The sequence below is a fragment of the Rhodnius prolixus genome, unplaced genomic scaffold (assembly GCF_049639745.1).
Source record: "Rhodnius prolixus isolate KJV_2025 unplaced genomic scaffold, Rpr scaffold_51, whole genome shotgun sequence".
NCBI classification, from domain to species: domain Eukaryota; kingdom Metazoa; phylum Arthropoda; class Insecta; order Hemiptera; family Reduviidae; genus Rhodnius; species Rhodnius prolixus.
Window position 1 is genome coordinate 37,501 of NW_027411611.1, and position 7,500 is coordinate 45,000.

The 7,500-nt window shown below is 30.8% G+C and overlaps 3 non-coding genes across 3 annotated transcripts in view; all 3 read left to right on the forward strand.

Annotated features, from left to right (window-relative positions):
* The first annotated feature begins 3,305 nt into the window (after nt 1-3,305).
* LOC141455283 (small subunit ribosomal RNA) lies at nt 3,306-5,232 on the forward strand. The gene has a single exon (XR_012459182.1). It is a non-coding gene; the product is annotated as a small subunit ribosomal RNA (ribosomal RNA).
* A 165-nt stretch (nt 5,233-5,397) lies between these two features.
* Nucleotides 5,398-5,552, forward strand: LOC141455290 (5.8S ribosomal RNA). Its single transcript, XR_012459186.1, has one exon. It is a non-coding gene; the product is annotated as a 5.8S ribosomal RNA (ribosomal RNA).
* A 722-nt stretch (nt 5,553-6,274) lies between these two features.
* Nucleotides 6,275-7,500, forward strand: part of LOC141455286 (large subunit ribosomal RNA) — a 4,204-nt gene continuing 2,978 nt past the window's right edge. Inside the window, exon 1 of the ribosomal RNA XR_012459185.1 lies at nt 6,275-7,500. This exon is cut by the window's right edge and continues 2,978 nt beyond it. This is a non-coding gene — a ribosomal RNA (large subunit ribosomal RNA).

Genomic DNA, 7,500 nt, shown 5'->3' on the forward strand with positions numbered 1-7,500 from the left:
AAGTTATTTATTCAAACGTACAATGTATACTTTAAAAACAAATTTAGCAATAAAAGTATACATTGTAAAATAAATTTTTAAAAAATTTAAATTACACAAAATATATATAATACATTGTAAAAGTAAACTTTTAAACACTCGATTAAAAGTGATTATTATTATTATTTTTTTAAAAGTATACATTGTAAACTAACAAGAAAGTTATTTATTCAAACGTACAATGTATACTTTAAAAACAAATTTAGCAATAAAAGTATACAGTGTAAAATAAATTTTTAAAAAATTTAAATTACACAAAATATATATAATACATTGTAAAAGTAAACTTTTAAACACTCGATTAAAAGTGATTATTATTATTATTTTTTTTTTTTTAAAGTATACATTGTAAACTAACAAGAAGGTTATTTATTCAAACGTACAATGTATACTTTAAAAACAAATTTAGCAATAAAAGTATACATTGTAAAATAAATTTTTAAAAAATTTAAATTACACAAAATATATATAATACATTGTAAAAGTAAACTTTTAAACACTCGATTAAAAGTGATTATTATTATTATTTTTTTAAAAGTATACATTGTAAACTAACAAGAAAGTTATTTATTCAAACGTACAATGTATACTTTAAAAACAAATTTAGCAATAAAAGTATACAGTGTAAAATAAATTTTTAAAAAATTTAAATTACACAAAATATATATAATACATTGTAAAAGTAAACTTTTAAACACTCGATTAAAAGTGATTATTATTATTATTTTTTTAAAAGTATACATTGTAAACTAACAAGAAAGTTATTTATTCAAACGTACAATGTATACTTTAAAAACAAATTTAGCAATAAAAGTATACATTGTAAAATAAATTTTTAAAAAATTTAAATTACACAAAATATATATAATACATTGTAAAAGTAAACTTTTAAACACTCGATTAAAAGTGATTATTATTATTATTTTTTTAAAAGTATACATTGTAAACTAACAAGAAAGTTATTTATTCAAACGTACAATGTATACTTTAAAAACAAATTTAGCAATAAAAGTATACAGTGTAAAATAAATTTTTAAAAAATTTAAATTACACAAAATATATATAATACATTGTAAAAGTAAACTTTTAAACACTCGATTAAAAGTGATTATTATTATTTTTTTTTTTTTTTTTAAAGTATACATTGTAAACTAACAAGAAGGTTATTTATTCAAACGTACAATGTATACTTTAAAAACAAATTTAGCAATAAAAGTATACATTGTAAAATAAATTTTTAAAAAATTTAAATTACACAAAATATATATAATACATTGTAAAAGTAAACTTTTAAACACTCGATTAAAAGTGATTATTATTATTATTTTTTTAAAAGTATACATTGTAAACTAACAAGAAAGTTATTTATTCAAACGTACAATGTATACTTTAAAAACAAATTTAGCAATAAAAGTATACATTGTAAAATAAATTTTTAAAAAATTTAAATTACACAAAATATATATAATACATTGTAAAAGTAAACTTTTAAACACTCGATTAAAAGTGATTATTTTTTTTTTTTTTTTTAAAGTATACATTGTAAACTAACAAGAAGGTTATTTATTCAAACGTACAATGTATACTTTAAAAACAAATTTAGCAATAAAAGTATACATTGTAAAATAAATTTTTAAAAAATTTAAATTACACAAAATATATATAATACATTGTAAAAGTAAACTTTTAAACACTCGATTAAAAGTGATTATTATTATTATTTTTTTAAAAGTATACATTGTAAACTAACAAGAAAGTTATTTATTCAAACGTACAATGTATACTTTAAAAACAAATTTAGCAATAAAAGTATACATTGTAAAATAAATTTTTAAAAAATTTAAATTACACAAAATATATATAATACATTGTAAAAGTAAACTTTTAAACACTCGATTAAAAGTGATTATTATTATTATTTTTTTAAAAGTATACATTGTAAACTAACAAGAAAGTTATTTATTCAAACGTACAATGTATACTTTAAAAACAAATTTAGCAATAAAAGTATACAGTGTAAAATAAATTTTTAAAAAATTTAAATTACACAAAATATATATAATACATTGTAAAAGTAAACTTTTAAACACTCGATTAAAAGTGATTATTATTATTATTTTTTTAAAAGTATACATTGTAAACTAACAAGAAAATTATTTATTTAAACGTACAATGTATACCATTTGAATGTATACTTTTAGACAAATTTAGCAATAAAAGTATACATTGTAAAGTAGATAAAAAAAAAAAAAAAAACTAAAAAATATATAATAAAAGTGTACATTGTAAAAGTGAACTTGTAAATACAAAAGTATGCATTGTAAATTAACTTTAAAAAAAAATTTTTAAACGTACAATGTATACATTAGAATTTCAGACAGACAGACAAAATTATCAATAGAAGTATAAAATGTAGATTTTTAAAAATTAAGAATTTAAAAGAAAATAAAGCCTAAATAACACACACATCCAAATTAATAATTATTAAAAGTATACATTGTAAACTAACAGATATATTCGTTTTTTAAAACTACAATGTATACATTAGAATGTATACTTTTAGAATTTTATTTCTTTTTTAAAAAAATTTATATAATTTTGATGAGATTACATATATATTTTAATATGTTCTTTTCAAGTATTTGTATATACAAACGTGTGTAAAAGATTATATGTACGATATATATTTTCAAAAAATATATATACATGGTAAACTAGTTTAGATAGTTATATGTTTAAGAATGGTGCATTCTACCTGCTTATGTGTTGTTGTTGCTTACAGCAAGCAGGTAGAAATTCTATTACCTACTACTTTTAATTTTTATTATTGCTAGTATAATTTGTGTTACAGCTATAGCCGTTGTGTGTTTGTTCTTTGCAACATTCACATAGAAAATATATAGCGGCAAACTGGTTACCTATAATATAAAAAATAGTTTGGCGACAAATTTTCTTCTTTATATATATTACATATAATATTTTAAAGTTAGAAAGATTTTGTTAATAAAACTAATTTTTATTTTTAAAGTAAGAAAATTTTATTTTTCGCAATAATGCTAAATTTGGAAAAAGGAAACAAAAAGTTGAATAGTCTTGTATTTTGTGGGGAATATTTTTTTCCTCATAAAAAAATTTATCATTATTTGTAATCGAAAACAAACTTTTATTATAAATGTTTTATTTTTTATTAGCAAAATTTAAAACTATAATAAAAGAAAAATCTTCAAGATTGTTTTTATATGTTCTCTAAAGGAGGATTTAAAAACTCTCTGGTTGATCCTGCCAGTAGTCATATGCTTGTCTCAAAGCTTAAGCCATGCAAGTGTCAGTACATACTAAATTAAAGTGAAACCGCAAAGGGCTCAGTAAACCAGTTTTAATTTACTAGAGTTTTCACGTTTCGTACGTGGATAACTGTGGTAATTCTAGAGCTAATACATGCAACTAAGTCCGGACCAGAAATGGAAAGGACGCTTTTATTAGATCAAAACCATTCGCCCGGCTTGTCTGGGCGTTGTTTTGGTGAATCTAGATAACACTTGTGATCGTACAGTCACCGTACTGACGACATCTCTTTCAAACGCCTGACTTATCAGCTGTCGATGGTAGACTCTGTGTCTACCATGGCCCTCACGGGTAACGGGGAATCAGGGTTCGATTCCGGAGAGGGAGCCTGAGAAACGGCTACCACATCCAAGGAAGGCAGCAGGCACGCAAATTACCCACTCCCGGCACGGGGAGGTAGTGACAAAAAATAACGATACGGGACTCTATTGAGGCCCCGTAATCGGAATGAGTACACTTTAAATCCTTTAACAAGGATCCATTGGAGGGCAAGTCTGGTGCCAGCAGCCGCGGTAATTCCAGCTCCAATAGCGTATATTAAAGTTGTTGCGGTTAAAAAGCTCGTAGTTGGTTCTGCGTGCCGCGCTGTCGGTTCGCCGCCTGTCGGTGTAACTGGCATGTTCGCGGCATGTCCTGTCGGTGGTGAACAGGGTCCACGATGCTGCATTAGGCTTTTAAAGGCCGATGTTAGCGTCGTGTGTACTTTTGTTGGCCGATCTCTCCTACTTCGGTGCTCTTAAACGAGTGTCGAGGTAGGCCGACACGTTCACTTTGAACAAATTAGAGTGCTTAAAGCAGGCTGAAATATCTGCCTGAATAGTGGTGCATGGAATGATAAAACAGGACCTCGGTTCTATTTTGTTGGTTTTAGGAATATGAGGTAATGATCAATGTGGACTGGCGGGGGCATTCGTATTGCGACGTTAGAGGTGAAATTCTTGGATCGTCGCAAGACGCACTAGAGCGAAAGCATTTGCCAAGTATGTCTTAATTGATCAAGAACGAAAGTTAGAGGTTCGAAGGCGATTAGATACCGCCCTAGTTCTAACCATAAACGATGCCAGCCAGCGATCCGCCGATGTTCCTTTAATGACTCGGCGGGGAGCTTCTACCCGGGAAACCAAAGCTTTTGGGTTCCGGGGGAAGTATGGTTGCAAAGCTGAAACTTAAAGGAATTGACGGAAGGGCACCACCAGGAGTGGAGCCTGCGGCTTAATTTGACTCAACACGGGAAACCTCACCAGGCCAGGACATTGGAAGGATTGACAGATTGATAGCTCTTTCTTGATTCAGTGGGTAGTGGTGCATGGCCGTTCTTAGTTGGTGGATCGATTTGTCTGGTTAATTCCGATAACGAACGAGACTCTAGCCTATTAACTAGACGATACCGGTATCAATGCTACCGGCGACACTTATTCTTCTTAAAGGGACAGGCGGCTTACAGCCGCACGAGATTGAGCAATAACAGGTCTGTGATGCCCTTAGATGTCCTGGGCCGCACGCGCGCTACACTGAAGGAATCAGCGTGTACTTCCCTGGCCGAAAGGCCCGGGTAACCCGCTGAACCTCCTTCGTGCTAGGAATTGGGGCTTGCAATTGTTCCCCATGAACGAGGAATTCCCAGTAAGCGCGAGTCATAAGCTCGCGTTGATTACGTCCCTGCCCTTTGTACACACCGCCCGTCGCTACTACCGATTGAATGATTTAGTGAGGTCTTCGGACTGGCGGTTATTCTTTATTAACTTTGTTGGTATTGATGTACGCTGGAAAGATGACCAAACTTGATCATTTAGAGGAAGTAAAAGTCGTAACAAGGTTTCCGTAGGTGAACCTGCGGAAGGATCATTAATAAAGAAAAAAAATTATTTAGTTCTTGCATTTATGGTAGATTTAATTTTCCAACCATATTTGCGTGAAAGTTAATAATTTATTTTTTAATATTAACCTTATAAGGTTAAATATTAAAATTTATAAAAAAAGAAAAGTTTCAATTATTTTTTAAAACAAAATTATTACCCTGAGCGGCGGATCACTCGGCTCGTGGGTCGATGAAAGACGCAGCAAACTGCGCGTCGTCATGTGAACTGCAGGACACATGAACATCGACATTTTGAACGCACATTGCGGCCCTGGGATTCTATCCAAGGGCCACGCCTGTCTGAGGGTCGTTAAATAATTGCTAGCATATATTTTTTATATAAAAATAGTGCGCGCAAGTTTTTTTTTCATCCCATTATTTTTTTTCTTTAAAACTAGTAGTAGCAGCAAGCCTCTCACACACAAAGTATATTTGTATATTGGGGTTTTTGCTATATAACTTTTTTTTAAAGGAAAAAGGATATGAAAAAAAATGAAATGTCCTGTTTTTTTCTATAAAAAGTACACATCTTTTTTTATAGTAATTCAGCATTTTTAAATACTTTATAATTTATTTTTTTTTTCCCTTTTTCTTGTCATTACTTAAAAATTGCTTTCTATAATGTAAATATAGTTTTTTAAACAATCAATAATGTTAAAAATCTATAACCTGGTTAGTGGCAATATAATTTTATTGCAAGTATTAAGTGGTGAAAAAAAGATAATTTTTCTTTGTTTCAATTTTTTTACAATTACAAAGGGAAAAGAATTTAATAAATTTTCGCTAGTTAGATATAGTCTAGGCGAATTTTTTTCTATTCCCTATTTGTAAAAAAAAAGAAAAACTTGATCCACTAATAAAGTTTTACTTGTAAATTTGCTGCTAAATTTTATAAATAAATGGAAATTTTTTCAATTATACTATAAATCCCAGGTAATTAGATTTGTTATTAATGTTAACTATATTAAAGGCAATTATAGAACAAAGTAATTTTTTGCAAGAAAGGAAAGAAAAAAAATTAAAAAAATATTTCGACCTCAGATTAGGTGGGATTCCCCGCTGAATTTAAGCATATTAGTAAGCGGTGGAAAAGAAACCAACAGGGATTCCCTTAGTAGCTGCGAGTGAACAGGGATTAGCCCAGCACTGAATCCCAAAAGCATTGCTTTTAGGGAAATGTAGTGTTTGGGAGGGCTCAATTAACCCCAAGATATGTGCATTTCGCCCAAGTCCATCTTGAACGAGGCCACGGTCCCGAGAGGGTGCCAGGCCCGTTGTTGGCAAATGTCTATTTCGGGTGGGCCTCTCCTTAGAGTCGGGTTGCTTGAGAGTGCAGCCCTAAGTAGGTGGTAAACTCCATCTAAGGCTAAATACAACCACGAGACCGATAGCGAACAAGTACCGTGAGGGAAAGTTGAAAAGAACTTTGAAGAGAGAGTTCAAGAGTACGTGAAACCGCTCAGGGGTAAACGGAAAAGACCTGAATATCCGGAAGGGGAGATTCACGTCTTACCATTTGCTCAACTTTTAAATGATTTGAGATGGCCTCTCGCCCTATTCAGTGTAACAGCTGTGATAGTGGGTTTGGTCGCTCTCATTTGAATAGCAAGGGTAATGGTGGACCGCACTTCTCCCTTAGTAGGACGTTGTGACCTGTCAATAAATATTCTAAGTATTTGGCTATTATGTCTGTTCTAAGTTATACCGTTAAGGTATTTTCTTTAAAACAGTTTTAGCCGTTTTATATACTGGATAAAATTGACAGTAACGAATTATGGTGTTGAGCCACATGAAATTATATATATGTAAAAATATATATAATGGAAAGTGTCCTAAAATATGGCTGTTTGCAAGTGGGTTGGTAAAAAATAGTTTCAATTCGGATTTTTAACCGGTTAACTATTCCGCCTACTGTTGGTAAACTGTTCCTAGGACTGTGCTTATTATCACCGGTCGGCAGCGATTCAGGTTCAGGCTCTTATCCGACCCGTCTTGAAACACGGACCAAGGAGTTTAGCGTGTACGCAAGTCATTGGGCCTATAAACCCATAGGCAAAATGAAAGTAAAGAGTTGGAGTTTTGTAAATTTTTACATTCTCTACTTTAGGGAAGATGGAAAATATTGTGCAGCAATGTATAAGATTTTCCCGCATTCCCAGGGCGCTTGATTCTTGCTTTGCAAGTCAATGCGCACCTATAGCGTACACGCTGATACCCGAAAGATGGTGAACTATGCCTGGCCAGGACGAAGCCAGGGG